General features: G+C 43.6%; 70 non-coding genes and 5 pseudogenes across 70 annotated transcripts; all 75 read left to right on the forward strand.

Moving 5' to 3' along the window:
* Window positions 1-106: 106 nt before the first annotated feature.
* LOC144401081 (5S ribosomal RNA) lies at window positions 107-225 on the forward strand. The gene has a single exon (XR_013463016.1). It is a non-coding gene; the product is annotated as a 5S ribosomal RNA (ribosomal RNA).
* A 116-nt stretch (window positions 226-341) lies between these two features.
* On the forward strand, window positions 342-460 carry LOC144395344 (5S ribosomal RNA). Its single transcript, XR_013457478.1, has one exon. It is a non-coding gene; the product is annotated as a 5S ribosomal RNA (ribosomal RNA).
* A 116-nt stretch (window positions 461-576) lies between these two features.
* Window positions 577-695, forward strand: LOC144401435 (5S ribosomal RNA). Its single transcript, XR_013463370.1, has one exon. It is a non-coding gene; the product is annotated as a 5S ribosomal RNA (ribosomal RNA).
* A 117-nt stretch (window positions 696-812) lies between these two features.
* LOC144399974 (5S ribosomal RNA) lies at window positions 813-921 on the forward strand (annotated as a pseudogene).
* Window positions 922-1,037: 116 nt separating this feature from the next.
* Window positions 1,038-1,156, forward strand: LOC144398493 (5S ribosomal RNA). The gene has a single exon (XR_013460640.1). It is a non-coding gene; the product is annotated as a 5S ribosomal RNA (ribosomal RNA).
* A 116-nt stretch (window positions 1,157-1,272) lies between these two features.
* On the forward strand, window positions 1,273-1,391 carry LOC144401082 (5S ribosomal RNA). Its single transcript, XR_013463017.1, has one exon. It is a non-coding gene; the product is annotated as a 5S ribosomal RNA (ribosomal RNA).
* Window positions 1,392-1,507: 116 nt separating this feature from the next.
* LOC144400001 (5S ribosomal RNA) lies at window positions 1,508-1,616 on the forward strand (annotated as a pseudogene).
* A 117-nt stretch (window positions 1,617-1,733) lies between these two features.
* Window positions 1,734-1,852, forward strand: LOC144401083 (5S ribosomal RNA). Its single transcript, XR_013463018.1, has one exon. It is a non-coding gene; the product is annotated as a 5S ribosomal RNA (ribosomal RNA).
* Window positions 1,853-1,969: 117 nt separating this feature from the next.
* Window positions 1,970-2,088, forward strand: LOC144401084 (5S ribosomal RNA). The gene has a single exon (XR_013463019.1). It is a non-coding gene; the product is annotated as a 5S ribosomal RNA (ribosomal RNA).
* Window positions 2,089-2,204: 116 nt separating this feature from the next.
* On the forward strand, window positions 2,205-2,323 carry LOC144396939 (5S ribosomal RNA). Its single transcript, XR_013459085.1, has one exon. It is a non-coding gene; the product is annotated as a 5S ribosomal RNA (ribosomal RNA).
* Window positions 2,324-2,440: 117 nt separating this feature from the next.
* LOC144401085 (5S ribosomal RNA) lies at window positions 2,441-2,559 on the forward strand. Its single transcript, XR_013463020.1, has one exon. It is a non-coding gene; the product is annotated as a 5S ribosomal RNA (ribosomal RNA).
* Window positions 2,560-2,676: 117 nt separating this feature from the next.
* LOC144399461 (5S ribosomal RNA) lies at window positions 2,677-2,795 on the forward strand. Its single transcript, XR_013461607.1, has one exon. It is a non-coding gene; the product is annotated as a 5S ribosomal RNA (ribosomal RNA).
* Window positions 2,796-2,911: 116 nt separating this feature from the next.
* Window positions 2,912-3,030, forward strand: LOC144398895 (5S ribosomal RNA). Its single transcript, XR_013461042.1, has one exon. It is a non-coding gene; the product is annotated as a 5S ribosomal RNA (ribosomal RNA).
* Window positions 3,031-3,147: 117 nt separating this feature from the next.
* On the forward strand, window positions 3,148-3,266 carry LOC144398896 (5S ribosomal RNA). The gene has a single exon (XR_013461043.1). It is a non-coding gene; the product is annotated as a 5S ribosomal RNA (ribosomal RNA).
* Window positions 3,267-3,382: 116 nt separating this feature from the next.
* Window positions 3,383-3,501, forward strand: LOC144398897 (5S ribosomal RNA). The gene has a single exon (XR_013461044.1). It is a non-coding gene; the product is annotated as a 5S ribosomal RNA (ribosomal RNA).
* Window positions 3,502-3,618: 117 nt separating this feature from the next.
* On the forward strand, window positions 3,619-3,737 carry LOC144401086 (5S ribosomal RNA). The gene has a single exon (XR_013463021.1). It is a non-coding gene; the product is annotated as a 5S ribosomal RNA (ribosomal RNA).
* A 117-nt stretch (window positions 3,738-3,854) lies between these two features.
* LOC144401087 (5S ribosomal RNA) lies at window positions 3,855-3,973 on the forward strand. Its single transcript, XR_013463022.1, has one exon. It is a non-coding gene; the product is annotated as a 5S ribosomal RNA (ribosomal RNA).
* A 117-nt stretch (window positions 3,974-4,090) lies between these two features.
* Window positions 4,091-4,209, forward strand: LOC144398898 (5S ribosomal RNA). The gene has a single exon (XR_013461045.1). It is a non-coding gene; the product is annotated as a 5S ribosomal RNA (ribosomal RNA).
* Window positions 4,210-4,325: 116 nt separating this feature from the next.
* On the forward strand, window positions 4,326-4,444 carry LOC144401088 (5S ribosomal RNA). Its single transcript, XR_013463023.1, has one exon. It is a non-coding gene; the product is annotated as a 5S ribosomal RNA (ribosomal RNA).
* A 116-nt stretch (window positions 4,445-4,560) lies between these two features.
* LOC144401089 (5S ribosomal RNA) lies at window positions 4,561-4,679 on the forward strand. The gene has a single exon (XR_013463024.1). It is a non-coding gene; the product is annotated as a 5S ribosomal RNA (ribosomal RNA).
* Window positions 4,680-4,796: 117 nt separating this feature from the next.
* Window positions 4,797-4,915, forward strand: LOC144401091 (5S ribosomal RNA). The gene has a single exon (XR_013463026.1). It is a non-coding gene; the product is annotated as a 5S ribosomal RNA (ribosomal RNA).
* Window positions 4,916-5,032: 117 nt separating this feature from the next.
* Window positions 5,033-5,151, forward strand: LOC144401092 (5S ribosomal RNA). Its single transcript, XR_013463027.1, has one exon. It is a non-coding gene; the product is annotated as a 5S ribosomal RNA (ribosomal RNA).
* Window positions 5,152-5,267: 116 nt separating this feature from the next.
* LOC144401093 (5S ribosomal RNA) lies at window positions 5,268-5,386 on the forward strand. The gene has a single exon (XR_013463028.1). It is a non-coding gene; the product is annotated as a 5S ribosomal RNA (ribosomal RNA).
* Window positions 5,387-5,502: 116 nt separating this feature from the next.
* Window positions 5,503-5,621, forward strand: LOC144401094 (5S ribosomal RNA). Its single transcript, XR_013463029.1, has one exon. It is a non-coding gene; the product is annotated as a 5S ribosomal RNA (ribosomal RNA).
* Window positions 5,622-5,738: 117 nt separating this feature from the next.
* LOC144398899 (5S ribosomal RNA) lies at window positions 5,739-5,857 on the forward strand. The gene has a single exon (XR_013461046.1). It is a non-coding gene; the product is annotated as a 5S ribosomal RNA (ribosomal RNA).
* Window positions 5,858-5,977: 120 nt separating this feature from the next.
* On the forward strand, window positions 5,978-6,096 carry LOC144398901 (5S ribosomal RNA). Its single transcript, XR_013461048.1, has one exon. It is a non-coding gene; the product is annotated as a 5S ribosomal RNA (ribosomal RNA).
* A 117-nt stretch (window positions 6,097-6,213) lies between these two features.
* Window positions 6,214-6,332, forward strand: LOC144401095 (5S ribosomal RNA). Its single transcript, XR_013463030.1, has one exon. It is a non-coding gene; the product is annotated as a 5S ribosomal RNA (ribosomal RNA).
* Window positions 6,333-6,449: 117 nt separating this feature from the next.
* LOC144401096 (5S ribosomal RNA) lies at window positions 6,450-6,568 on the forward strand. The gene has a single exon (XR_013463031.1). It is a non-coding gene; the product is annotated as a 5S ribosomal RNA (ribosomal RNA).
* Window positions 6,569-6,685: 117 nt separating this feature from the next.
* LOC144401446 (5S ribosomal RNA) lies at window positions 6,686-6,804 on the forward strand. Its single transcript, XR_013463381.1, has one exon. It is a non-coding gene; the product is annotated as a 5S ribosomal RNA (ribosomal RNA).
* Window positions 6,805-6,920: 116 nt separating this feature from the next.
* LOC144401097 (5S ribosomal RNA) lies at window positions 6,921-7,039 on the forward strand. The gene has a single exon (XR_013463032.1). It is a non-coding gene; the product is annotated as a 5S ribosomal RNA (ribosomal RNA).
* A 116-nt stretch (window positions 7,040-7,155) lies between these two features.
* Window positions 7,156-7,274, forward strand: LOC144401098 (5S ribosomal RNA). The gene has a single exon (XR_013463033.1). It is a non-coding gene; the product is annotated as a 5S ribosomal RNA (ribosomal RNA).
* A 117-nt stretch (window positions 7,275-7,391) lies between these two features.
* On the forward strand, window positions 7,392-7,510 carry LOC144401099 (5S ribosomal RNA). Its single transcript, XR_013463034.1, has one exon. It is a non-coding gene; the product is annotated as a 5S ribosomal RNA (ribosomal RNA).
* A 117-nt stretch (window positions 7,511-7,627) lies between these two features.
* On the forward strand, window positions 7,628-7,746 carry LOC144398902 (5S ribosomal RNA). The gene has a single exon (XR_013461049.1). It is a non-coding gene; the product is annotated as a 5S ribosomal RNA (ribosomal RNA).
* A 116-nt stretch (window positions 7,747-7,862) lies between these two features.
* On the forward strand, window positions 7,863-7,981 carry LOC144401100 (5S ribosomal RNA). Its single transcript, XR_013463035.1, has one exon. It is a non-coding gene; the product is annotated as a 5S ribosomal RNA (ribosomal RNA).
* Window positions 7,982-8,097: 116 nt separating this feature from the next.
* LOC144401102 (5S ribosomal RNA) lies at window positions 8,098-8,216 on the forward strand. Its single transcript, XR_013463037.1, has one exon. It is a non-coding gene; the product is annotated as a 5S ribosomal RNA (ribosomal RNA).
* A 117-nt stretch (window positions 8,217-8,333) lies between these two features.
* Window positions 8,334-8,452, forward strand: LOC144401103 (5S ribosomal RNA). The gene has a single exon (XR_013463038.1). It is a non-coding gene; the product is annotated as a 5S ribosomal RNA (ribosomal RNA).
* Window positions 8,453-8,569: 117 nt separating this feature from the next.
* Window positions 8,570-8,688, forward strand: LOC144401104 (5S ribosomal RNA). Its single transcript, XR_013463039.1, has one exon. It is a non-coding gene; the product is annotated as a 5S ribosomal RNA (ribosomal RNA).
* Window positions 8,689-8,804: 116 nt separating this feature from the next.
* LOC144401105 (5S ribosomal RNA) lies at window positions 8,805-8,923 on the forward strand. The gene has a single exon (XR_013463040.1). It is a non-coding gene; the product is annotated as a 5S ribosomal RNA (ribosomal RNA).
* Window positions 8,924-14,905: 5,982 nt separating this feature from the next.
* LOC144399776 (5S ribosomal RNA) lies at window positions 14,906-15,024 on the forward strand (annotated as a pseudogene).
* Window positions 15,025-15,140: 116 nt separating this feature from the next.
* LOC144401106 (5S ribosomal RNA) lies at window positions 15,141-15,259 on the forward strand. The gene has a single exon (XR_013463041.1). It is a non-coding gene; the product is annotated as a 5S ribosomal RNA (ribosomal RNA).
* Window positions 15,260-15,376: 117 nt separating this feature from the next.
* Window positions 15,377-15,495, forward strand: LOC144401107 (5S ribosomal RNA). Its single transcript, XR_013463042.1, has one exon. It is a non-coding gene; the product is annotated as a 5S ribosomal RNA (ribosomal RNA).
* Window positions 15,496-15,612: 117 nt separating this feature from the next.
* Window positions 15,613-15,731, forward strand: LOC144399777 (5S ribosomal RNA; annotated as a pseudogene).
* A 116-nt stretch (window positions 15,732-15,847) lies between these two features.
* LOC144399002 (5S ribosomal RNA) lies at window positions 15,848-15,966 on the forward strand. Its single transcript, XR_013461147.1, has one exon. It is a non-coding gene; the product is annotated as a 5S ribosomal RNA (ribosomal RNA).
* A 116-nt stretch (window positions 15,967-16,082) lies between these two features.
* Window positions 16,083-16,201, forward strand: LOC144401108 (5S ribosomal RNA). Its single transcript, XR_013463043.1, has one exon. It is a non-coding gene; the product is annotated as a 5S ribosomal RNA (ribosomal RNA).
* Window positions 16,202-16,317: 116 nt separating this feature from the next.
* LOC144401109 (5S ribosomal RNA) lies at window positions 16,318-16,436 on the forward strand. Its single transcript, XR_013463044.1, has one exon. It is a non-coding gene; the product is annotated as a 5S ribosomal RNA (ribosomal RNA).
* A 116-nt stretch (window positions 16,437-16,552) lies between these two features.
* LOC144401110 (5S ribosomal RNA) lies at window positions 16,553-16,671 on the forward strand. Its single transcript, XR_013463045.1, has one exon. It is a non-coding gene; the product is annotated as a 5S ribosomal RNA (ribosomal RNA).
* A 117-nt stretch (window positions 16,672-16,788) lies between these two features.
* On the forward strand, window positions 16,789-16,907 carry LOC144399778 (5S ribosomal RNA; annotated as a pseudogene).
* Window positions 16,908-17,023: 116 nt separating this feature from the next.
* LOC144399004 (5S ribosomal RNA) lies at window positions 17,024-17,142 on the forward strand. The gene has a single exon (XR_013461149.1). It is a non-coding gene; the product is annotated as a 5S ribosomal RNA (ribosomal RNA).
* A 116-nt stretch (window positions 17,143-17,258) lies between these two features.
* LOC144398857 (5S ribosomal RNA) lies at window positions 17,259-17,377 on the forward strand. Its single transcript, XR_013461004.1, has one exon. It is a non-coding gene; the product is annotated as a 5S ribosomal RNA (ribosomal RNA).
* Window positions 17,378-17,494: 117 nt separating this feature from the next.
* Window positions 17,495-17,613, forward strand: LOC144401111 (5S ribosomal RNA). The gene has a single exon (XR_013463046.1). It is a non-coding gene; the product is annotated as a 5S ribosomal RNA (ribosomal RNA).
* A 116-nt stretch (window positions 17,614-17,729) lies between these two features.
* Window positions 17,730-17,848, forward strand: LOC144401113 (5S ribosomal RNA). Its single transcript, XR_013463048.1, has one exon. It is a non-coding gene; the product is annotated as a 5S ribosomal RNA (ribosomal RNA).
* A 117-nt stretch (window positions 17,849-17,965) lies between these two features.
* On the forward strand, window positions 17,966-18,084 carry LOC144401114 (5S ribosomal RNA). Its single transcript, XR_013463049.1, has one exon. It is a non-coding gene; the product is annotated as a 5S ribosomal RNA (ribosomal RNA).
* A 117-nt stretch (window positions 18,085-18,201) lies between these two features.
* Window positions 18,202-18,320, forward strand: LOC144401115 (5S ribosomal RNA). Its single transcript, XR_013463050.1, has one exon. It is a non-coding gene; the product is annotated as a 5S ribosomal RNA (ribosomal RNA).
* A 116-nt stretch (window positions 18,321-18,436) lies between these two features.
* On the forward strand, window positions 18,437-18,555 carry LOC144398475 (5S ribosomal RNA). The gene has a single exon (XR_013460622.1). It is a non-coding gene; the product is annotated as a 5S ribosomal RNA (ribosomal RNA).
* A 117-nt stretch (window positions 18,556-18,672) lies between these two features.
* LOC144401116 (5S ribosomal RNA) lies at window positions 18,673-18,791 on the forward strand. Its single transcript, XR_013463051.1, has one exon. It is a non-coding gene; the product is annotated as a 5S ribosomal RNA (ribosomal RNA).
* Window positions 18,792-18,908: 117 nt separating this feature from the next.
* On the forward strand, window positions 18,909-19,027 carry LOC144401117 (5S ribosomal RNA). The gene has a single exon (XR_013463052.1). It is a non-coding gene; the product is annotated as a 5S ribosomal RNA (ribosomal RNA).
* A 116-nt stretch (window positions 19,028-19,143) lies between these two features.
* LOC144401118 (5S ribosomal RNA) lies at window positions 19,144-19,262 on the forward strand. The gene has a single exon (XR_013463053.1). It is a non-coding gene; the product is annotated as a 5S ribosomal RNA (ribosomal RNA).
* Window positions 19,263-19,379: 117 nt separating this feature from the next.
* On the forward strand, window positions 19,380-19,498 carry LOC144401119 (5S ribosomal RNA). Its single transcript, XR_013463054.1, has one exon. It is a non-coding gene; the product is annotated as a 5S ribosomal RNA (ribosomal RNA).
* A 117-nt stretch (window positions 19,499-19,615) lies between these two features.
* LOC144401457 (5S ribosomal RNA) lies at window positions 19,616-19,734 on the forward strand. Its single transcript, XR_013463392.1, has one exon. It is a non-coding gene; the product is annotated as a 5S ribosomal RNA (ribosomal RNA).
* Window positions 19,735-19,851: 117 nt separating this feature from the next.
* LOC144401120 (5S ribosomal RNA) lies at window positions 19,852-19,970 on the forward strand. Its single transcript, XR_013463055.1, has one exon. It is a non-coding gene; the product is annotated as a 5S ribosomal RNA (ribosomal RNA).
* A 117-nt stretch (window positions 19,971-20,087) lies between these two features.
* Window positions 20,088-20,206, forward strand: LOC144401121 (5S ribosomal RNA). Its single transcript, XR_013463056.1, has one exon. It is a non-coding gene; the product is annotated as a 5S ribosomal RNA (ribosomal RNA).
* A 117-nt stretch (window positions 20,207-20,323) lies between these two features.
* Window positions 20,324-20,442, forward strand: LOC144401122 (5S ribosomal RNA). The gene has a single exon (XR_013463057.1). It is a non-coding gene; the product is annotated as a 5S ribosomal RNA (ribosomal RNA).
* A 116-nt stretch (window positions 20,443-20,558) lies between these two features.
* Window positions 20,559-20,677, forward strand: LOC144398476 (5S ribosomal RNA). The gene has a single exon (XR_013460623.1). It is a non-coding gene; the product is annotated as a 5S ribosomal RNA (ribosomal RNA).
* Window positions 20,678-20,794: 117 nt separating this feature from the next.
* LOC144401124 (5S ribosomal RNA) lies at window positions 20,795-20,913 on the forward strand. Its single transcript, XR_013463059.1, has one exon. It is a non-coding gene; the product is annotated as a 5S ribosomal RNA (ribosomal RNA).
* A 116-nt stretch (window positions 20,914-21,029) lies between these two features.
* Window positions 21,030-21,148, forward strand: LOC144401125 (5S ribosomal RNA). Its single transcript, XR_013463060.1, has one exon. It is a non-coding gene; the product is annotated as a 5S ribosomal RNA (ribosomal RNA).
* Window positions 21,149-21,265: 117 nt separating this feature from the next.
* LOC144401126 (5S ribosomal RNA) lies at window positions 21,266-21,384 on the forward strand. The gene has a single exon (XR_013463061.1). It is a non-coding gene; the product is annotated as a 5S ribosomal RNA (ribosomal RNA).
* A 117-nt stretch (window positions 21,385-21,501) lies between these two features.
* Window positions 21,502-21,620, forward strand: LOC144401469 (5S ribosomal RNA). Its single transcript, XR_013463404.1, has one exon. It is a non-coding gene; the product is annotated as a 5S ribosomal RNA (ribosomal RNA).
* Window positions 21,621-21,737: 117 nt separating this feature from the next.
* Window positions 21,738-21,856, forward strand: LOC144401127 (5S ribosomal RNA). The gene has a single exon (XR_013463062.1). It is a non-coding gene; the product is annotated as a 5S ribosomal RNA (ribosomal RNA).
* A 117-nt stretch (window positions 21,857-21,973) lies between these two features.
* LOC144401128 (5S ribosomal RNA) lies at window positions 21,974-22,092 on the forward strand. The gene has a single exon (XR_013463063.1). It is a non-coding gene; the product is annotated as a 5S ribosomal RNA (ribosomal RNA).
* Window positions 22,093-22,209: 117 nt separating this feature from the next.
* On the forward strand, window positions 22,210-22,328 carry LOC144401130 (5S ribosomal RNA). The gene has a single exon (XR_013463065.1). It is a non-coding gene; the product is annotated as a 5S ribosomal RNA (ribosomal RNA).
* A 117-nt stretch (window positions 22,329-22,445) lies between these two features.
* LOC144401131 (5S ribosomal RNA) lies at window positions 22,446-22,564 on the forward strand. Its single transcript, XR_013463066.1, has one exon. It is a non-coding gene; the product is annotated as a 5S ribosomal RNA (ribosomal RNA).
* Window positions 22,565-22,680: 116 nt separating this feature from the next.
* On the forward strand, window positions 22,681-22,799 carry LOC144395345 (5S ribosomal RNA). Its single transcript, XR_013457479.1, has one exon. It is a non-coding gene; the product is annotated as a 5S ribosomal RNA (ribosomal RNA).
* Window positions 22,800-22,916: 117 nt separating this feature from the next.
* LOC144399368 (5S ribosomal RNA) lies at window positions 22,917-23,035 on the forward strand. Its single transcript, XR_013461513.1, has one exon. It is a non-coding gene; the product is annotated as a 5S ribosomal RNA (ribosomal RNA).
* A 116-nt stretch (window positions 23,036-23,151) lies between these two features.
* On the forward strand, window positions 23,152-23,270 carry LOC144399005 (5S ribosomal RNA). Its single transcript, XR_013461150.1, has one exon. It is a non-coding gene; the product is annotated as a 5S ribosomal RNA (ribosomal RNA).
* Window positions 23,271-23,386: 116 nt separating this feature from the next.
* LOC144401132 (5S ribosomal RNA) lies at window positions 23,387-23,505 on the forward strand. Its single transcript, XR_013463067.1, has one exon. It is a non-coding gene; the product is annotated as a 5S ribosomal RNA (ribosomal RNA).

The following is a 23,505-nucleotide window of genomic DNA, read 5'->3' on the forward strand; positions in this document are numbered from 1 at the left end:
GATCTGTAAAAGACACAGAGAAGGCCTTAGAAAGTGACTCCATTTCTTTGTCAAAACTACAAAACCTTTGACACATTTTAAAAGATTAGGAAGAGGACATACAGTTGCTTACGGCCATACCTCTCTGGCTCCGCCTGATCTCGTCTGATCTCAGAAGCTAAGCAGAGTAGGGCCTGGTTAGTACTTGGATGGAAGACCGCCTGGGAATCCCAGGTGCCGTAAGCTTTTTCATTTCTATCTGTAAAAGACACAGAGAAGGCCTTAGAAAGTGACTCCATTTCATTGTCAAAACTACAAAACCTTTGACACATTTTAAAAGATTAGGTAGAGGACATACAGTTGCTTACGGCCATACCTCTCTGGCTCCGCCTGATCTCGTCTGATCTCAGAAGCTAAGCAGAGTAGGGCCTGGTTAGTACTTGGATGGAAGACCGCCTGGGAATCCCAGGTGCTGTAAGCTTTTTCATTTCGATCTGTAAAAGACACAGAGAAGGCCTTAGAAAGTGACTCCATTTCATTGTCAAAACTACAAAACCTTTGACACATTTTAAAAGATTAGGAAGAGGACATACAGTTGCTTACGGCCATACCTCTCTGGCTCCGCCTGATCTCGTCAGATCTCAGAAGCTAAGCAGAGTAGGGCCTGGTTAGTACTTGGATGGAAGACCGCCTGGGAATCCCAGGTGCCGTAAGCTTTTTCATTTCTCTCTCTGGAAGAAATCGAGAAGGCCTTAGAAAGTGACTCCTTTTTCATTATCAAAACTCCAAAACCTTTGACACATTTTAAAAGATTAGGAAGAGGACATACAGTTGTTTACGGCCATACCTCTCTGGCTCCGTCTGATCTCAGAAGCTAAGCAGAGTAGGGCCTGGTTAGTACTTGGATGGAAGACCGCCTGGGAATCCCAGGTGCTGTAAGCTTTTTCATTTCGATCTGTAAAAGACACAGAGAAGGCCTTAGAAAGTGACTCCATTTCATTGTCAAAACTACAAAACCTTTGACACATTTTAAAAGATTAGGAAGAGGACATACAGTTGCTTACGGCCATACCTCTCTGGCTCCGCCTGATCTCGTCAGATCTCAGAAGCTAAGCAGAGTAGGGCCTGGTTAGTACTTGGATGGAAGACCGCCTGGGAATCCCAGGTGCTGTACGCTTTTTCATTTCGATCTGTAAAAGACACAGAGAAGGCCTTAGAAAGTGACTCCATTTCATTGTCAAAACTACAAAACCTTTGACACATTTTAAAAGATTAGGTAGAGGACATACAGTTGCTTACGGCCATACCTCTCTGGCTCCGCCTGATCTCGTCTGATCTCAGAAGCTAAGCAGAGTAGGGCCTGGTTAGTACTTGGATGGAAGACCGCCTGGGAATCCCAGGTGCCGTAAGCTTTTTCAATTCTATCTGTAAAAGACACAGAGAAGGCCTTAGAAAGTGACTCCATTTAATTGTCAAAACTACAAAACCTTTGACACATTTTAAAAGATTAGGTAGAGGACATACAGTTGCTTACGGCCATACCTCTCTGGCTCCGTCTGATCTCAGAAGCTAAGCAGAGTAGGGCCTGGTTAGTACTTGGATGGAAGACCGCCTGGGAATCCCATGTGCCGTAAGCTTTTTCATTTCTCTCTCTGGAAGAAATTGAGAAGGCATTAGAAAGTGAATCCTTTTTCATTATCAAAACTCAAAAACCTTTGACACATTTTAAAATATTAGGAAGAGGACATACAGTTGCTTACGGCCATACCTCTCTGGCTCCGCCTGATCTCGTCTGATCTCAGAAGCTAAGCAGAGTAGGGCCTGGTTAGTACTTGGATGGAAGACCGCCTGGGAATCCCAGGTGCCGTAAGCTTTTTCATTTCTCTCTCTGGAAGAAATTGAGAAGGCATTAGAAAGTGAATCCTTTTTCATTATCAAAACTCCAAAACCTTTGACACATTTTAAAATATTAGGAAGAGGACATACAGTTGCTTACGGCCATACCTCTCTGGCTCCGCCTGATCTCGTCTGATCTCAGAAGCTAAGCAGAGTAGGGCCTGGTTAGTACTTGGATGGAAGACCGCCTGGGAATCCCAGGTGCCGTAAGCTTTTTCATTTCTATCTGTAAAAGACACAGAGAAGGCCTTAGAAAGTGACTCCATTTCATTGTCAAAACTACAAGACCTTTGACACGTTTTAAAAGATTAGGAAGAGGACATACAGTTGCTTACGGCCATACCTCTCTGGCTCCGCCTGATCTCGTCTGATCTCAGAAGCTAAGCAGAGTAGGGCCTGGTTAGTACTTGGATGGAAGACCGCCTGGGAATCCCAGGTGCCGTAAGCATTTTTCATTTCTATCTGTAAAAGACACAGAGAAGGCCTTAGAAAGTGACTCCATTTCATTGTCAAAACTACAAAACCTTTGACACGTTTTAAAAGATTAGGAAGAGGACATACAGTTGCTTACGGCCATACCTCTCTGGCTCCGCCTGATCTCGTCTGATCTCAGAAGCTAAGCAGAGTAGGGCCTGGTTAGTACTTGGATGGAAGACCGCCTGGGAATCCCAGGTGCCGTAAGCTTTTTCATTTCTCTCTCTGGAAGAAATTGAGAAGGCATTAGAAAGTGAATCCTTTTTCATTATCAAAACTCCAAAACCTTTGACACATTTTAAAAGATTAGGAAGAGGACATACAGTTGCTTACGGCCATACCTCTCTGGCTCCGCCTGATCTCGTCTGATCTCAGAAGCTAAGCAGAGTAGGGCCTGGTTTGTACTTGGATGGAAGACCGCCTGGGAATCCCATGTGCCGTAAGCTTTTTCAATTCGATCTGTAAAAGACACAGAGAAGGCCTTAGAAAGTGACTCCATTTAATTGTCAAAACTACAAAACCTTTGACACATTTTAAAAGATTAGGTAGAGGACATACAGTTGCTTACGGCCATACCTCTCTGGCTCCGCCTGATCTCGTCTGATCTCAGAAGCTAAGCAGAGTAGGGCCTGGTTAGTACTTGGATGGAAGACCGCCTGGGAATCCCATGTGCCGTAAGCTTTTTCATTTCTCTCTCTGGAAGAAATTGAGAAGGCATTAGAAAGTGAATCCTTTTTCATTATCAAAACTCCAAAACCTTTGACACATTTTAAAAGATTAGGAAGAGGACATACAGTTGCTTACGGCCATACCTCTCTGGCTCCGCCTGATCTCGTCTGATCTCAGAAGCTAAGCAGAGTAGGGCCTGGTTAGTACTTGGATGGAAGACCGCCTGGGAATCCCATGTGCCGTAAGCTTTTTCAATTCGATCTGTAAAAGACACAGAGAAGGCCTTAGAAAGTGACTCCATTTAATTGTCAAAACTACAAAACCTTTGACACATTTTAAAAGATTAGGTAGAGGACATACAGTTGCTTACGGCCATACCTCTCTGGCTCCGCCTGATCTCGTCTGATCTCAGAAGCTAAGCAGAGTAGGGCCTGGTTAGTACTTGGATGGAAGACCGCCTGGGAATCCCATGTGCCGTAAGCTTTTTCATTTCTCTCTCTGGAAGAAATTGAGAAGGCATTAGAAAGTGAATCCTTTTTCATTATCAAAACTCAAAAACCTTTGACACATTTTAAAATATTAGGAAGAGGACATACAGTTGCTTACGGCCATACCTCTCTGGCTCCGCCTGATCTCGTCTGATCTCAGAAGCTAAGCAGAGTAGGGCCTGGTTAGTACTTGGATGGAAGACCGCCTGGGAATCCCAGGTGCCGTAAGCTTTTTCATTTCTCTCTCTGGAAGAAATTGAGAAGGCATTAGAAAGTGAATCCTTTTTCATTATCAAAACTCCAAAACCTTTGACAGATTTTAAAATATTAGGAAGAGGACATACAGTTGCTTACGGCCATACCTCTCTGGCTCCGCCTGATCTCGTCTGATCTCAGAAGCTAAGCAGAGTAGGGCCTGGTTAGTACTTGGATGGAAGACCGCCTGGGAATCCCAGGTGCCGTAAGCTTTTTCATTTCTCTCTCTGGAAGAAATTGAGAAGGCATTAGAAAGTGAATCCTTTTTCATTATCAAAACTCCAAAACCTTTGACACATTTTAAAAGATTAGGAAGAGGACATACAGTTGCTTACGGCCATACCTCTCTGGCTCCGCCTGATCTCGTCTGATCTCAGAAGCTAAGCAGAGTAGGGCCTGGTTAGTACTTGGATGGAAGACCGCCTGGGAATCCCATGTGCCGTAAGCTTTTTCAATTCGATCTGTAAAAGACACAGAGAAGGCCTTAGAAAGTGACTCCATTTAATTGTCAAAACTACAAAACCTTTGACACATTTTAAAAGATTAGGTAGAGGACATACAGTTGCTTACGGCCATACCTCTCTGGCTCCGCCTGATCTCGTCTGATCTCAGAAGCTAAGCAGAGTAGGGCCTGGTTAGTACTTGGATGGAAGACCGCCTGGGAATCCCAGGTGCCGTAAGCTTTTTCAATTCTATTTGTAAAAGACACAGAGAAGGCCTTAGAAAGTGACTCCATTTCATTGTCAAAACTACAAAACCTTTGACACATTTTAAAAGATTAGGTAGAGGACATACAGTTGCTTACGGCCATACCTCTCTGGCTCCGCCTGATCTCGTCTGATCTCAGAAGCTAAGCAGAGTAGGGCCTGGTTAGTACTTGGATGGAAGACCGCCTGGGAATCCCAGGTGCCGTAAGCTTTTTCATTTCTCTCTCTGGAAGAAATTGAGAAGGCATTAGAAAGTGAATCCTTTTTCATTATCAAAACTCCAAAACCTTTGACACATTTTAAAATATTAGGAAGAGGACATACAGTTGCTTACGGCCATACCTCTCTGGCTCCGCCTGATCTCGTCTGATCTCAGAAGCTAAGCAGAGTAGGGCCTGGTTAGTACTTGGATGGAAGACCGCCTGGGAATCCCAGGTGCCGTAAGCTTTTTCATTTCTCTCTCTGGAAGAAATTGAGAAGGCATTAGAAAGTGAATCCTTTTTCATTATCAAAACTCCAAAACCTTTGACACATTTTAAAAGATTAGGAAGAGGACATACAGTTGCTTACGGCCATACCTCTCTGGCTCCGCCTGATCTCGTCTGATCTCAGAAGCTAAGCAGAGTAGGGCCTGGTTAGTACTTGGATGGAAGACCGCCTGGGAATCCCAGGTGCCGTAAGCTTTTTCATTTCTATCTGTAAAAGACACAGAGAAGGCCTTAGAAAGTGACTCCTTTTCATTGTCAAAACTACAAAACCTTTGACACGTTTTAAAAGATTAGGAAGAGGACATACAGTTGCTTACGGCCATACCTCTCTGGCTCCGCCTGATCTCGTCTGATCTCAGAAGCTAAGCAGAGTAGGGCCTGGTTAGTACTTGGATGGAAGACCGCCTGGGAATCCCAGGTGCCGTAAGCTTTTTCATTTCTATCTGTAAAAGACACAGAGAAGGCCTTAGAAAGTGACTCCATTTCATTGTCAAAACTACAAAACCTTTGACACGTTTTAAAAGATTAGGAAGAGGACATACAGTTGCTTACGGCCATACCTCTCTGGCTCCGCCTGATCTCGTCTGATCTCAGAAGCTAAGCAGAGTAGGGCCTGGTTAGTACTTGGATGGAAGACCGCCTGGGAATCCCAGGTGCCGTAAGCTTTTTCATTTCTCTCTCTGGAAGAAATTGAGAAGGCATTAGAAAGTGAATCCTTTTTCATTATCAAAACTCCAAAACCTTTGACACATTTTAAAAGATTAGGAAGAGGACATACAGTTGCTTACGGCCATACCTCTCTGGCTCCGCCTGATCTCGTCTGATCTCAGAAGCTAAGCAGAGTAGGGCCTGGTTAGTACTTGGATGGAAGACCGCCTGGGAATCCCATGTGCCGTAAGCTTTTTCAATTCGATCTGTAAAAGACACAGAGAAGGCCGGCCTTAGAAAGTGACTCCATTTAATTGTCAAAACTACAAAACCTTTGACACATTTTAAAAGATTAGGTAGAGGACATACAGTTGCTTACGGCCATACCTCTCTGGCTCCGCCTGATCTCGTCTGATCTCAGAAGCTAAGCAGAGTAGGGCCTGGTTAGTACTTGGATGGAAGACCGCCTGGGAATCCCATGTGCCGTAAGCTTTTTCATTTCTCTCTCTGGAAGAAATTGAGAAGGCATTAGAAAGTGAATCCTTTTTCATTATCAAAACTCAAAAACCTTTGACACATTTTAAAATATTAGGAAGAGGACATACAGTTGCTTACGGCCATACCTCTCTGGCTCCGCCTGATCTCGTCTGATCTCAGAAGCTAAGCAGAGTAGGGCCTGGTTAGTACTTGGATGGAAGACCGCCTGGGAATCCCAGGTGCCGTAAGCTTTTTCATTTCTCTCTCTGGAAGAAATTGAGAAGGCATTAGAAAGTGAATCCTTTTTCATTATCAAAACTCCAAAACCTTTGACAGATTTTAAAATATTAGGAAGAGGACATACAGTTGCTTACGGCCATACCTCTCTGGCTCCGCCTGATCTCGTCTGATCTCAGAAGCTAAGCAGAGTAGGGCCTGGTTAGTACTTGGATGGAAGACCGCCTGGGAATCCCAGGTGCCGTAAGCTTTTTCATTTCTCTCTCTGGAAGAAATTGAGAAGGCATTAGAAAGTGAATCCTTTTTCATTATCAAAACTCCAAAACCTTTGACACATTTTAAAAGATTAGGAAGAGGACATACAGTTGCTTACGGCCATACCTCTCTGGCTCCGCCTGATCTCGTCAGATCTCAGAAGCTAAGCAGAGTAGGGCCTGGTTAGTACTTGGATGGAAGACCGCCTGGGAATCCCAGGTGCCGTAAGCTTTTTCATTTCTATCTGTAAAAGACACAGAGAAGGCCTTAGAAAGTGACTCCATTTCATTGTCAAAACTACAAAACCTTTGACACGTTTTAAAAGATTAGGAAGAGGACATACAGTTGCTTACGGCCATACCTCTCTGGCTCCGCCTGATCTCGTCTGATCTCAGAAGCTAAGCAGAGTAGGGCCTGGTTAGTACTTGGATGGAAGACCGCCTGGGAATCCCAGGTGCCGTAAGCTTTTTCATTTCTATCTGTAAAAGACACAGAGAAGGCCTTAGAAAGTGACTCCATTTCATTGTCAAAACTACAAAACCTTTGACACGTTTTAAAAGATTAGGAAGAGGACATACAGTTGCTTACGGCCATACCTCTCTGGCTCCGCCTGATCTCGTCTGATCTCAGAAGCTAAGCAGAGTAGGGCCTGGTTAGTACTTGGATGGAAGACCGCCTGGGAATCCCAGGTGCCGTAAGCTTTTTCATTTCTCTCTCTGGAAGAAATTGAGAAGGCATTAGAAAGTGAATCCTTTTTCATTATCAAAACTCCAAAACCTTTGACAGATTTTAAAATATTAGGAAGAGGACATACAGTTGCTTACGGCCATACCTCTCTGGCTCCGCCTGATCTCGTCTGATCTCAGAAGCTAAGCAGAGTAGGGCCTGGTTAGTACTTGGATGGAAGACCGCCTGGGAATCCCAGGTGCCGTAAGCTTTTTCATTTCTCTCTCTGGAAGAAATTGAGAAGGCATTAGAAAGTGAATCCTTTTTCATTATCAAAACTCCAAAACCTTTGACACATTTTAAAAGATTAGGAAGAGGACATACAGTTGCTTACGGCCATACCTCTCTGGCTCCGCCTGATCTCGTCTGATCTCAGAAGCTAAGCAGAGTAGGGCCTGGTTAGTACTTGGATGGAAGACCGCCTGGGAATCCCATGTGCCGTAAGCTTTTTCAATTCGATCTGTAAAAGACACAGAGAAGGCCTTAGAAAGTGACTCCATTTAATTGTCAAAACTACAAAACCTTTGACACATTTTAAAAGATTAGGTAGAGGACATACAGTTGCTTACGGCCATACCTCTCTGGCTCCGCCTGATCTCGTCTGATCTCAGAAGCTAAGCAGAGTAGGGCCTGGTTAGTACTTGGATGGAAGACCGCCTGGGAATCCCAGGTGCCGTAAGCTTTTTCAATTCTATTTGTAAAAGACACAGAGAAGGCCTTAGAAAGTGACTCCATTTCATTGTCAAAACTACAAAACCTTTGACACATTTTAAAAGATTAGGTAGAGGACATACAGTTGCTTACGGCCATACCTCTCTGGCTCCGCCTGATCTCGTCTGATCTCAGAAGCTAAGCAGAGTAGGGCCTGGTTAGTACTTGGATGGAAGACCGCCTGGGAATCCCAGGTGCCGTAAGCTTTTTCATTTCTCTCTCTGGAAGAAATTGAGAAGGCATTAGAAAGTGAATCCTTTTTCATTATCAAAACTCCAAAACCTTTGACACATTTTAAAATATTAGGAAGAGGACATACAGTTGCTTACGGCCATACCTCTCTGGCTCCGCCTGATCTCGTCTGATCTCAGAAGCTAAGCAGAGTAGGGCCTGGTTAGTACTTGGATGGAAGACCGCCTGGGAATCCCAGGTGCCGTAAGCTTTTTCATTTCTCTCTCTGGAAGAAATTGAGAAGGCATTAGAAAGTGAATCCTTTTTCATTATCAAAACTCCAAAACCTTTGACACATTTTAAAAGATTAGGAAGAGGACATACAGTTGCTTACGGCCATACCTCTCTGGCTCCGCCTGATCTCGTCTGATCTCAGAAGCTAAGCAGAGTAGGGCCTGGTTAGTACTTGGATGGAAGACCGCCTGGGAATCCCAGGTGCCGTAAGCTTTTTCATTTCTATCTGTAAAAGACACAGAGAAGGCCTTAGAAAGTGACTCCATTTCATTGTCAAAACTACAAAACCTTTGACACGTTTTAAAAGATTAGGAAGAGGACATACAGTTGCTTACGGCCATACCTCTCTGGCTCCGCCTGATCTCGTCTGATCTCAGAAGCTAAGCAGAGTAGGGCCTGGTTAGTACTTGGATGGAAGACCGCCTGGGAATCCCAGGTGCCGTAAGCTTTTTCATTTCTCTCTCTGGAAGAAATTGAGAAGGCATTAGAAAGTGAATCCTTTTTCATTATCAAAACTCCAAAACCTTTGACACATTTTAAAAGATTAGGAAGAGGACATACAGTTGCTTACGGCCATACCTCTCTGGCTCCGCCTGATCTCGTTTGTAGGCCCAGCCCCCACCAGGAATCAGGAAGTGAACACAGATGCGATTTGTTTGGCGCTTGGATCCATTTCGGTGCTCTAATCTGAACAGTTTTTTGTGGTGTTTTGATATGCCCTAAAGCTTTTTTTTAATTGAGGTTTTTTTGCAAGACAGAGTTTAGTACCCCCAGCAGTATTGTACTGTTTGGGGGTAAGTGTATCGCTTCTCTTACCTAAAATGGCGGACCAACATGATGAACGAACACGGAACGGACAAAAGGAATCCCAAATGAATAGTGCGTTAGAATCAAACAGTGGTTTGAGCATGGACAGTATGGACAAAAACAACAAGAAGCTCACAGTTAGTGTAGAGCTGGAAGGAGGAAGCAGCATAAGTGCAATGGAGCTGATGAAATACGTGCGGCAATTGTGTGGTGGTCTGGTGGCTTGCCGTGTGGTGGGCCACAACAGATATGAAATGACAATGAGCCACCCGAAGGGAAAGGAAAGACTGTTGGAAGGCTTCAAAATGGGAGAGACGAGGATCCACGCACGGGAGCTGTGCAACAACGAGCTGGTGGTGTCATTCCTAAACCTGCCATTCTACATTGAGGACTGCGAGATCCACGCCAAACTGTCGAGCTGGGGTGTGTCGGCAGCTTCACCAATCAAAAGGCGGATGTGGCCTGGGACAAATGTTGCTGATGGGACACGATTCCTAAAGGTAAAATTCAATGATCATGTCCAGTCCCTGCCGTATTCTACAAAGTTTAGTACTGCTCTGGGTGCAGAATACTTTAGAGTGATACACGACAAACAAATGAAAGTATGCAGGATGTGTATCCAACCTGGGCATATCATGAGGGAATGTCCGGAGTTTCAGTGCCATAAGTGTGGAGTCCAGGGGCACTTTGCTAGAGAATGCAAAAAAAATAAAAACAAATGTAGCTTATGCTATAACAGTATGGAGGAATGCATATGCAACCAGAGTGAGAGTGAATCAATCATGATAGACAATGAAACTATAGAGTCTGGGGAGGATAACAATGGGACGTCGGGGGACGAGAGTGTCATAGGAGAGGAGGGTGTGGAGAGTAAACTGGAGAAGGAGGGGGATAAAGAACTCTCAGAAGAGGATGATGAAGTGAGGGGTGAGACGGGGAAAATGGGAGGAGCAGGTTTGCACAAAAGTACAAAGGAGGACACGAGAAGGGAAAATTTGGAGGAGAGTGTACCGGCATCAACGAGCGAAAAAGGTGGAAGGACGCTCTCAGGGCAGTGTGTACCATCAGATCAAGAAGCCCCGACTAGAAACCTAGAACTACCGATGGCGACAGACTCGTTGCCGGCAAGACAGCCAGACAAAAGGCTGCACAGCGACTCGGATGACCCTCATCCTAAAACAGACCCGGACATGGACTTTGAGAAGGCGAAGGTTTTAAGAAATAGAGCCGAGGAGAGAAAAGCAAAGGTCATGGCTAAGAAAAAGCTGAAAAACAAAAATAACTAGATGGTATGCACTTTCATATATATTACAATGATGGCTTCCTTTGGTTTCCAAATTACCTCTCTGAATGCCAACGGGCTTCGAAATAAAAATAAACTGGACTCAACTTTAAAACAACTCAAATCAGAAATAATATGCCTTCAGGAAACAAATTGGGATGTTTCTTTACGGGAAAATGTGATCAAACAGTGGGGAGGGAAGGTCATCTCAAATGAGGGAACCCCAAACTCTTGTGGTGTGGCCTCACTCTTTCAAGCCAATATCTTCAAAACCATTAACGAGGTTCATAGGGACCGAGAAGGTAGGGTTTTGGTCGTTGATTTCTGCCTGGCAAACGATACATTTAGGCTGATAAATGTGTATGCACCAAATGGAGAAGGGGAAAGAAAACAGTTCTTTAAAAATCTAGAGAAATGGTGTAATGAAAACACTTTTGTAATTGGTGATTTTAATGTGGTCCTAATGGAAAAAGATTTGTCCAAAAACAATGTCTATAGAAATGATTCTAGTAGAAGTACACTGAAAAAAGTAATGAATAATTGCAATATAATAGATATTTGGAGGATATTAAATAAAAACAAAACTGCATTTTCAAGAAGACAAGCTGTTGAAGGAATATTGAAGCAGTCAAGAATTGATTTCTGCTTAGTGGCTTCTGGTGTGGTTAAACATATAACATCCTGTGAATACTACTTTTACTCTGGGAGCGATCACGCTTCAGTGACAGTGTGTGTGGGAGGTGCGAGAATGAAGAGGGGAGGGGGTTTATGGTGTCTAAATATAAGCCACCTGAAAAACGACATATTAAAAAGTAAAATTGAAAGGTATTTAGCAAAGGTGACACACGATATGGCTTTTGTAGATGACGTGTTTTGGTTTTGGGAGGATGTTAAAGAAAAACTAAAAAAAATGTGTATAAGGTTCAGCAAAAACAAAAACTGGGAGAATAAAAGAGAGGAACGAGAGTTAATTCTCCTCCTGCAAAACGAAATAGAAAAATGTGAAGAGGATCCAAATTATGACAGTGAAAAATATGAACTGTATAAAACCAGAATAACTGAACTAGAAAAAAAAAGATGTGCGGGTGCAATAATACGGAGTAGAGCAAAATATATAACTGAAGGAGAAAGATGCACAGCTTTCTTTCTAGGTCTAGAAAAAACAAATCAAGAAAAGACTTATATATCGAGCATTGAAAATTCCAGGGGGGAAATAGTAGAAGAAACCGAAGGCATTTTGAGAACCATACAGGGTTACTATCAAAAATTATTTGAAAGTGAAGGGATTGTGACTAGCGAAATGAATGAAGTAGTAAATAAAATAAATAATAAACTAGAAGATAACGACAGTGTGAGGTGCGAGATGCCGCTCTCACTGAGCGAAATAGAACAGGCCATAATGAAGCTAAATAAAAATAAAAGCCCGGGGGCAGACGGTTTGCCTGCCGAGTTCTTTCAAGAATTTAAGGAAATGCTGGGGCCACTTTTGCTGACACTCTATGAACAGATGGACACTGAGCAGAGGGCTCCAGCATCATTTACGGAGGGGATAGTCACTCTAATTTTCAAAAAAGGGGAGAAAAAGCTGCTTTCCAACTACAGACCGATCAGTTTGCTTAACACAGACTATAAAATATTCACAAAAATACTCGCAAACAGATTAAAAACTGTAATAAATTCAATAATAGGACCAACGCAGGCTTACAGCATTCCGGGGAGGGACATCTCAGACACCATCAACACAATCAGAGATACAGCAAGCTGCTTAAATAAGGAGGGAGGGATTTTGTTAGGAGTAGACCTAGAGAAGGCTTTTGATAGAGTGGAACATCCCTTCCTGTGGGCCGTGCTGGAGCGTTTTGGTTTTGGACCAATATTCATAAAAAGAATCAAAATGATGTACAGCGGAGCGAAAAGTAGGGTGAAATGTAATGGTTTACTAACTAACAGTTTTGAGCTAGGACGATCAGTGAGACAGGGTTGCCCGCTGTCGGCGCTGCTCTACAGCCTGGTGGCGGAGCCCCTGGCCTATACTATAAATAACGACGACCTAATAAAGGGAATCTGGACACCGGCAGGAAACCAAATTAAAATTATGCAGTATGCAGATGATGTAAATATTTGTGTGAAAACTAGTAGCTGCATAAACAAAGTATTAGACCATATAAAGAAATATGAAAGAGCATCAGGCGCAAAAATTAATACAAAAAAAACCGAGCTGATGGTCTTCGGGCCCTGCAATGTCCCAGCTGATATGTGGGGTTTTAAAAAAATAGAGGACGAAAGGAAAATCTTGGGTATATATATAGGTAAAAATGAAAAGAGTGCAACGGACAAAACATGGAACGAGGTTTTGGTAAAAATAAAAAACCTGCTAAATTTATGGTATGCAAGAGGCCTCGCTTTGAAGGGAAAGGTAATAGTAGTAAATGCCCTGATACTGTCCAAAATTAATCACATTCTGGGGTCCTGTGAGCTGCCCACTTGGGTGTTCAATCGGCTCAATGCAGCCGTCGCCACTTTTTTTTGGAAGGGAAAGGGGAATTCGATCGCTCGCAAGACGTTAATAGCTAACAAAAGGGAGGGGGGTTTAGCTTTGATTGATGTAAGTGTAAAAAGAGACGCACTGAGGGTAAAATTAATAGGGAGATTTTTAAATCCAAAAAGGCAGCTGCCCGGTAGAGATTTCCTGGCAGGCCTCCTGGCAGGGTACGGAGAGAGAAGTGTGTATAACCTATGTGCCCTCTCGCCAGCACACGTAAGGGTGGGCCTGTCGGGGTTCTACAGGGAAGTGCTGGAGGCTTGGGACAAAATTATGCCGCATCTCACACCTGACGTTAGAGGAAAGGTGCAAGTGCTAAAATTACCCTTCCTATCAAGCCCGGGGTTTGTCGGGGGCGGGAGGCCGATTACGAGTTGCCACTTAATGCAGGCAGGTTTAACAGCCGTAGGGAGTGTGTGTGGAACAAACGGCTGTTTTGATTTAGGAAAAGTAAATGGTAAACTCCAGGCATGTGGAAGTAAATATGCACCGGCAAGAATAAAAGACATAGGGAAAATATTTGATCAATGCATGGGTCATGAATGGAAAGAAAGAATGAATGAAGTGACAGAGCAGGACAGGGCACTTGGTTTTACGCTGTGTGTTAAAGATAAACAAAAAAATATAATTGAAGTAAAAACAAAAACTTTCTACAGCATCCTAATAAAAAAACACATAGTTAAACCAGCAGCAGAAAAGGCATGGGAAAAAATCTTCCCAAAAGATAAGACAAGCTCAATATGGGTAAATCTTGAATTCAGCCTCATCCCCCCAGAGGTCTACAGCTCTGAGTTTAAGATAAGGCACCGGAAATATTTTACAGGAATTGTCTTGCACCAGATACACAAGGAAAAATTCTCAAGAATGTGTTCTGTGTGTGAAACGGAAGAAGAGGATTTTGAGCACCTTATTTGGTCTTGTACAGCACTCAGAACCTTTAGAGAATACATAAGAGAGCTTCTAACAAAGGGTTGTGGAGTAAAAATGACGAGGGGAACATCATGGGACTGGACCTGGTGTTTCGGACTGCCAAAGAATGCTGGAGGCCGGAGGATGGATATCGCCAACGCATGCCTGGCATTTGCTAGAAGAGCAGTGTTGCTGAGAAGAAACCTTGCCCTCTTCGAGGGAAAAAAAACGGACGTTGAGACTCTTTTCAAGAGCAATATAAAAGCATACTGGAAAACTATATATGCATTCAAAAAAGATCTGCTCAAGGAATGGATGGACGAAAATAATCTCTTGTTTCAGGAGGACAATGACAAAGATCTTATCTTTCGGTTTTAAATGTTTTTCTTGTGTGCCTTAACTTGTTGTCGTTGCGCACTTCTTTTTTTTTGGTTTTGTTTGGAAAAAGATAAGGCTAATAAGGCAAAACTTTCTACTGCCGAGTGAAGAAAAGAAAAGAAAAAAAAAAAAAAAAAAAAAAAATCCTATAATGTGATTTTGTTCTCATCTTAAAGACCCTGATTGCTGATGTTCAGAAAATAATTAAATAATAATGGATATAGTGAATATGTAAACAATGTAAAAAATGATTTTTGGAAAATGTATTTTTTATAATAAAAGAAAAAAAAAAAAAAAGCTCCGCCTGATCTCGTCTGATCTCAGAAGCTAAGCAGAGTAGGGCCTGGTTAGTACTTGGATGGAAGACCGCCTGGGAATCCCAGGTGCCGTAAGCTTTTTCATTTCTCTCTCTGGAAGAAATTGAGAAGGCATTAGAAAGTGAATCCTTTTTCATTATCAAAACTCCAAAACCTTTGACACATTTTAAAAGATTAGGAAGAGGACATACAGTTGCTTACGGCCATACCTGTCTGGCTCCGCCTGATCTCGTCTGATCTCAGAAGCTAAGCAGAGTAGGGCCTGGTTAGTACTTGGATGGAAGACAGCCTGGGAATCCCAGGTGCCGTAAGCTTTTTCATTTCTATCTGTAAAAGACACAGAGAAGGCCTTAGAAAGTGACTCCATTTCATTGTCAAAACTACAAAACCTTTGACACATTTTAAAAGATTAGGTAGAGGACATACAGTTGCTTACGGCCATACCTCTCTGGCTCCGCCTGATCTCGTCTGATCTCAGAAGCTAAGCAGAGTAGGGCCTGGTTAGTACTTGGATGGAAGACCGCCTGGGAATCCCAGGTGCCGTAAGCTTTTTCATTTCTCTCTCTGGAAGAAATTGAGAAGGCATTAGAAAGTGAATCCTTTTTCATTATCAAAACTCCAAAACCTTTGACACATTTTAAAATATTAGGAAGAGGACATACAGTTGCTTACGGCCATACCTCTCTGGCTCCGCCTGATCTCGTCTGATCTCAGAAGCTAAGCAGAGTAGGGCCTGGTTAGTACTTGGATGGAAGACCGCCTGGGAATCCCAGGTGCCGTAAGCTTTTTCATTTCTCTCTCTGGAAGAAATCGAGAAGGCATTAGAAAGTGACTCCTTTTTCATTATCAAAACTCCAAAACCTTTGACACATTTTAAAAGATTAGGAAGAGGACATACAGTTGCTTACGGCCATACCTGTCTGGCTCCGCCTGATCTCGTCTGATCTCAGAAGCTAAGCAGAGTAGGGCCTGGTTAGTACTTGGATGGAAGACAGCCTGGGAATCCCAGGTGCCGTAAGCTTTTTCATTTCTATCTGTAAAAGACACAGAGAAGGCCTTAGAAAGTGACTCCATTTCATTGTCAAAACTACAAAACCTTTGACACGTTTTAAAAGATTAGGAAGAGGACATACAGTTGCTTACGGCCATACCTCTCTGGCTCCGCCTGATCTCGTCTGATCTCAGAAGCTAAGCAGAGTAGGGCCTGGTTAGTACTTGGATGGAAGACCGCCTGGGAATCCCAGGTCCCGTAAGCTTTTTCAATTCTATCTGTAAAAGACACAGAGAAGGCCTTAGAAAGTGACTCCATTTAATTGTCAAAACTACAAAACCTTTGACACATTTTAAAAGATTAGGTAGAGGACATACAGTTGCTTACGGCCATACCTCTCTGGCTCCGCCTGATCTCGTCTGATCTCAGAAGCTAAGCAGAGTAGGGCCTGGTTAGTACTTGGATGGAAGACCGCCTGGGAATCCCAGGTGCCGTAAGCTTTTTCATTTCTATCTGTAAAAGACACAGAGAAGGCCTTAGAAAGTGACTCCATTTCATTATCAAAACTCCAAAACCTTTGACACATTTTAAAAGATTAGGAAGAGGACATACAGTTGCTTACGGCCATACCTCTCTGGCTCCGCCTGATCTCGTCTGATCTCAGAAGCTAAGCAGAGTAGGGCCTGGTTAGTACTTGGATGGAAGACCGCCTGGGAATCCCAGGTGCCGTAAGCTTTTTCAATTCTATTTGTAAAAGACACAGAGAAGGCCTTAGAAAGTGACTCCATTTAATTGTCAAAACTACAAAACCTTTGACACATTTTAAAAGATTAGGTAGAGGACATACAGTTGCTTACGGCCATACCTCTCTGGCTCCGCCTGATCTCGTCTGATCTCAGAAGCTAAGCAGAGTAGGGCCTGGTTAGTACTTGGATGGAAGACCGCCTGGGAATCCCAGGTGCCGTAAGCTTTTTCATTTCTCTCTCTGGAAGAAATCGAGAAGGCATTAGAAAGTGACTCCTTTTTCATTATCAAAACTCCAAAACCTTTGACACATTTTAAAAGATTAGGAAGAGGACATACAGTTGCTTACGGCCATACCTGTCTGGCTCCGCCTGATCTCGTCTGATCTCAGAAGCTAAGCAGAGTAGGGCCTGGTTAGTACTTGGATGGAAGACAGCCTGGGAATCCCAGGTGCCGTAAGCTTTTTCATTTCTATCTGTAAAAGACACAGAGAAGGCCTTAGAAAGTGACTCCATTTCATTGTCAAAACTACAAAACCTTTGACACGTTTTAAAAGATTAGGAAGAGGACATACAGTTGCTTACGGCCATACCTCTCTGGCTCCGCCTGATCTCGTCTGATCTCAGAAGCTAAGCAGAGTAGGGCCTGGTTAGTACTTGGATGGAAGACCGCCTGGGAATCCCAGGTCCCGTAAGCTTTTTCAATTCTATCTGTAAAAGACACAGAGAAGGCCTTAGAAAGTGACTCCATTTAATTGTCAAAACTACAAAACCTTTGACACATTTTAAAAGATTAGGTAGAGGACATACAGTTGCTTACGGCCATACCTCTCTGGCTCCGCCTGATCTCGTCTGATCTCAGAAGCTAAGCAGAGTAGGGCCTGGTTAGTACTTGGATGGAAGACCGCCTGGGAATCCCAGGTGCAGTAAGCTTTTTCATTTCTCTCTCTGGAAGAAATCGAGAAGGCATTAGAAAGTGACTCCTTTTTCATTATCAAAACTCCAAAACCTTTGACACATTTTAAAAGATTAGGAAGAGGACATACAGTTGCTTACGGCCATACCTCTCTGGCTCCGCCTGATCTCGTCTGATCTCAGAAGCTAAGCAGAGTAGGGCCTGGTTAGTACTTGGATGGAAGACCGCCTGGGAATCCCAGGTGCCGTAAGCTTTTTCAATTCTATTTGTAAAAGACACAGAGAAGGCCTTAGAAAGTGACTCCATTTAATTGTCAAAACTACAAAACCTTTGACACATTTTAAAAGATTAGGTAGAGGACATACAGTTGCTTACGGCCATACCTCTCTGGCTCCGCCTGATCTCGTCTGATCTCAGAAGCTAAGCAGAGTAGGGCCTGGTTAGTACTTGGATGGAAGACCGCCTGGGAATCCCAGGTGCCGTAAGCTTTTTCATTTCTCTCTCTGGAAGAAATTGAGAAGGCATTAGAAAGTGAATCCTTTTTCATTATCAAAACTCCAAAACCTTTGACACATTTTAAAATATTAGGAAGAGGACATACAGTTGCTTACGGCCATACCTCTCTGGCTCCGCCTGATCTCGTCTGATCTCAGAAGCTAAGCAGAGTAGGGCCTGGTTAGTACTTGGATGGAAGACCGCCTGGGAATCCCAGGTGCCGTAAGCTTTTTCATTTCTCTCTCTGGAAGAAATCGAGAAGGCATTAGAAAGTGACTCCTTTTTCATTATCAAAACTCCAAAACCTTTGACACATTTTAAAAGATTAGGAAGAGGACATACAGTTGCTTACGGCCATACCTCTCTGGCTCCGCCTGATCTCGTCTGATCTCAGAAGCTAAGCAGAGTAGGGCCTGGTTAGTACTTGGATGGAAGACCGCCTGGGAATCCCAGGTGCCGTAAGCTTTTTCAATTCTATCTGTAAAAGACACAGAGAAGGCCTTAGAAAGTGACTCCATTTAATTGTCAAAACTACAAAACCTTTGACACATTTTAAAAGATTAGGTAGAGGACATACAGTTGCTTACGGCCATACCTCTCTGGCTCCGCCTGATCTCGTCTGATCTCAGAAGCTAAGCAGAGTAGGGCCTAGTTAGTACTTGGATGGAAGACCGCCTGGGAATCCCAGGTGCCGTAAGCTTTTTCATTTCTCTCTCTGGAAGAAATTGAGAAGGCATTAGAAAGTGAATCCTTTTTCATTATCAAAACTCCAAAACCTTTGACACATTTTAAAAGATTAGGAAGAGGACATACAGTTGCTTACGGCCATACCTCTCTGGCTCCGCCTGATCTCGTCTGATCTCAGAAGCTAAGCAGAGTAGGGCCTGGTTAGTACTTGGATGGAAGACCGCCTGGGAATCCCAGGTGCCGTAAGCTTTTTCATTTCTCTCTCTGGAAGAAATTGAGAAGGCATTAGAAAGTGAATCCTTTTTCATTATCAAAACTCCAAAACCTTTGACACATTTTAAAATATTAGGAAGAGGACATACAGTTGCTTACGGCCATACCTCTCTGGCTCCGCCTGATCTCGTCTGATCTCAGAAGCTAAGCAGAGTAGGGCCTGGTTAGTACTTGGATGGAAGACCGCCTGGGAATCCCAGGTGCCGTAAGCTTTTTCATTTCTATCTGTAAAAGACACAGAGAAGGCCTTAGAAAGTGACTCCATTTCATTGTCAAAACTACAAAACCTTTGACACATTTTAAAAGATTAGGTAGAGGACATACAGTTGCTTACGGCCATACCTCTCTGGCTCCGCCTGATCTCGTCTGATCTCAGAAGCTAAGCAGAGTAGGGCCTGGTTAGTACTTGGATGGAAGACCGCCTGGGAATCCCAGGTGCCGTAAGCTTTTTCATTTCTCTCTCTGGAAGAAATTGAGAAGGCATTAGAAAGTGAATCCTTTTTCATTATCAAAACTCCAAAACCTTTGACACATTTTAAAATATTAGGAAGAGGACATACAGTTGCTTACGGCCATACCTCTCTGGCTCCGCCTGATCTCGTCTGATCTCAGAAGCTAAGCAGAGTAGGGCCTGGTTAGTACTTGGATGGAAGACCGCCTGGGAATCCCAGGTGCCGTAAGCTTTTTCATTTCTCTCTCTGGAAGAAATCGAGAAGGCATTAGAAAGTGACTCCTTTTTCATTATCAAAACTCCAAAACCTTTGACACATTTTAAAAGATTAGGTAGAGGACATGCAGTTGCTTACGGCCATACCTCTCTGGCTCCGCCTGATCTCGTCAGATCTCAGAAGCTAAGCAGAGTAGGGCCTGGTTAGTACTTGGATGGAAGACCGCCTGGGAATCCCAGGTGCCGTAAGCTTTTTCATTTCTCTCTCTGGAAGAAATCGAGAAGGCATTAGAAAGTGACTCCTTTTTCATTATCAAAACTCCAAAACCTTTGACACATTTTAAAAGATTAGGAAGAGGACATACAGTTGCTTACGGCCATACCTCTCTGGCTCCGCCTGATCTCGTCTGATCTCAGAAGCTAAGCAGAGTAGGGCCTGGTTAGTACTTGGATGGAAGACCGCCTGGGAATCCCAGGTGCCGTAAGCTTTTTCATTTCTCTCTCTGGAAGAAATTGAGAAGGCATTAGAAAGTGAATCCTTTTTCATTATCAAAACTCCAAAACCTTTGACACATTTTAAAATATTAGGAAGAGGACATACAGTTGCTTACGGCCATACCTCTCTGGCTCCGCCTGATCTCGTCTGATCTCAGAAGCTAAGCAGAGTAGGGCCTGGTTAGTACTTGGATGGAAGACCGCCTGGGAATCCCAGGTGCCGTAAGCTTTTTCATTTCTCTCTCTGGAAGAAATCGAGAAGGCATTAGAAAGTGACTCCTTTTTCATTATCAAAACTCCAAAACCTTTGACACATTTTAAAAGATTAGGAAGAGGACATACAGTTGCTTACGGCCATACCTCTCTGGCTCCGCCTGATCTCGTCTGATCTCAGAAGCTAAGCAGAGTAGGGCCTGGTTAGTACTTGGATGGAAGACCGCCTGGGAATCCCAGGTGCCGTAAGCTTTTTCAATTCTATCTGTAAAAGACACAGAGAAGGCCTTAGAAAGTGACTCCATTTAATTGTCAAAACTACAAAACCTTTGACACATTTTAAAAGATTAGGTAGAGGACATACAGTTGCTTACGGCCATACCTCTCTGGCTCCGCCTGATCTCGTCTGATCTCAGAAGCTAAGCAGAGTAGGGCCTAGTTAGTACTTGGATGGAAGACCGCCTGGGAATCCCAGGTGCCGTAAGCTTTTTCATTTCTCTCTCTGGAAGAAATTGAGAAGGCATTAGAAAGTGAATCCTTTTTCATTATCAAAACTCCAAAACCTTTGACACATTTTAAAAGATTAGGAAGAGGACATACAGTTGCTTACGGCCATACCTCTCTGGCTCCGCCTGATCTCGTCTGATCTCAGAAGCTAAGCAGAGTAGGGCCTGGTTAGTACTTGGATGGAAGACCGCCTGGGAATCCCAGGTGCCGTAAGCTTTTTCATTTCTATCTGTAAAAGACACAGAGAAGGCCTTAGAAAGTGACTCCATTTCATTGTCAAAACTACAAAACCTTTGACACATTTTAAAAGATTAGGTAGAGGACATACAGTTGCTTACGGCCATACCTCTCTGGCTCCGCCTGATCTCGTCTGATCTCAGAAGCTAAGCAGAGTAGGGCCTGGTTAGTACTTGGATGGAAGACCGCCTGGGAATCCCAGGTGCCGTAAGCTTTTTCATTTCTCTCTCTGGAAGAAATTGAGAAGGCATTAGAAAGTGAATCCTTTTTCATTATCAAAACTCCAAAACCTTTGACACATTTTAAAATATTAGGAAGAGGACATACAGTTGCTTACGGCCATACCTCTCTGGCTCCGCCTGATCTCGTCTGATCTCAGAAGCTAAGCAGAGTAGGGCCTGGTTAGTACTTGGATGGAAGACCGCCTGGGAATCCCAGGTGCCGTAAGCTTTTTCATTTCTCTCTCTGGAAGAAATCGAGAAGGCATTAGAAAGTGACTCCTTTTTCATTATCAAAACTCCAAAACCTTTGACACATTTTAAAAGATTAGGTAGAGGACATGCAGTTGCTTACGGCCATACCTCTCTGGCTCCGCCTGATCTCGTCAGATCTCAGAAGCTAAGCAGAGTAGGGCCTGGTTAGTACTTGGATGGAAGACCGCCTGGGAATCCCAGGTGCCGTAAGCTTTTTCATTTCTCTCTCTGGAAGAAATCGAGAAGGCATTAGAAAGTGACTCCTTTTTCATTATCAAAACTCCAAAACCTTAGACACATTTTAAAAGATTAGGAAGAGGACATACAGTTGCTTACGGCCATACCTCTCTGGCTCCGCCTGATCTCGTCTGATCTCAGAAGCTAAGCAGAGTAGGGCCTGGTTAGTACTTGGATGGAAGACCGCCTGGGAATCCCAGGTGCCGTAAGCTTTTTCATTTCTCTCTCTGGAAGAAATCGAGAAGGCATTAGAAAGTGACTCCTTTTTCATTATCAAAACTCCAAAACCATTGACACATTTTAAAAGATTAGGAAGAGGACATACAGTTGCTTACGGCCATACCTCTCTGGCTCCGCCTGATCTCGTCTGATCTCAGAAGCTAAGCAGAGTAGGGCCTGGTTAGTACTTGGATGGAAGACCGCCTGGGAATCCCAGGTGCCGTAAGCTTTTTCATTTCTCTCTCTGGAAGAAATTGAGAAGGCATTAGAAAGTGAATCCTTTTTCATTATCAAAACTCCAAAACCTTTGACACATTTTAAAATATTAGGAAGAGGACTTACAGTTGCTTACGGCCATACCTCTCTGGCTCCGCCTGATCTCGTCTGATCTCAGAAGCTAAGCAGAGTAGGGCCTGGTTAGTACTTGGATGGAAGACCGCCTGGGAATCCCAGGTGCCGTAAGCTTTTTCATTTCTCTCTCTGGAAGAAATCGAGAAGGCATTAGAAAGTGACTCCTTTTTCATTATCAAAACTACAAAACCTTTGACACATTTTAAAAGATTAGGTAGAGGACATACAGTTGCTTACGGCCATACCTCTCTGGCTCCGCCTGATCTCGTCTGATCTCAGAAGCTAAGCAGAGTAGGGCCTGGTTAGTACTTGGATGGAAGACCGCCTGGGAATCCCAGGTGCCGTAAGCTTTTTCATTTCGATCTGTAAAAGACACAGAGAAGGCCTTAGAAAGTGACTCCATTTCATTGTCAAAACTACAAAACCTTTGACACATTTTAAAAGATTAGGTAGAGGACATACAGTTGCTTACGGCCATACCTCTCTGGCTCCGCCTGATCTCGTCTGATCTCAGAAGCTAAGCAGAGTAGGGCCTGGTTAGTACTTGGATGGAAGACCGCCTGGGAATCCCAGGTGCTGTAAGCTTTTTCATTTCGATCTGTAAAAGACACAGAGAAGGCCTTAGAAAGTGACTCCTTTTTCATTATCAAAACTCCAAAACCTTTGACACATTTTAAAAGATTAGGTAGAGGACATACAGTTGCTTACGGCCATACCTCTCTGGCTCCGCCTGATCTCGTCTGATCTCAGAAGCTAAGCAGAGTAGGGCCTGGTTAGTACTTGGATGGAAGACAGCCTGGGAATCCCAGGTGCCGTAAGCTTTTTCATTTCTATCTGTAAAAGACACAGAGAAGGCCTTAGAAAGTGACTCCATTTCATTGTCAAAACTACAAAACCTTTGACACGTTTTAAAAGATTAGGAAGAGGACATACAGTTGCTTACGGCCATACCTCTCTGGCTCCGCCTGATCTCGTCTGATCTCAGAAGCTAAGCAGAGTAGGGCCTGGTTAGTACTTGGATGGAAGACCGCCTGGGAATCCCAGGTCCCGTAAGCTTTTTCAATTCTATCTGTAAAAGACACAGAGAAGGCCTTAGAAAGTGACTCCATTTAATTGTCAAAACTACAAAACCTTTGACACATTTTAAAAGATTAGGTAGAGGACATACAGTTGCTTACGGCCATACCTCTCTGGCTCCGCCTGATCTCGTCTGATCTCAGAAGCTAAGCAGAGTAGGGCCTGGTTAGTACTTGGATGGAAGACCGCCTGGGAATCCCAGGTGCCGTAAGCT

The sequence above is a fragment of the Gasterosteus aculeatus genome, chromosome 2 (genome assembly GCF_964276395.1).
Source record: "Gasterosteus aculeatus chromosome 2, fGasAcu3.hap1.1, whole genome shotgun sequence".
NCBI classification, from domain to species: domain Eukaryota; kingdom Metazoa; phylum Chordata; class Actinopteri; order Perciformes; family Gasterosteidae; genus Gasterosteus; species Gasterosteus aculeatus.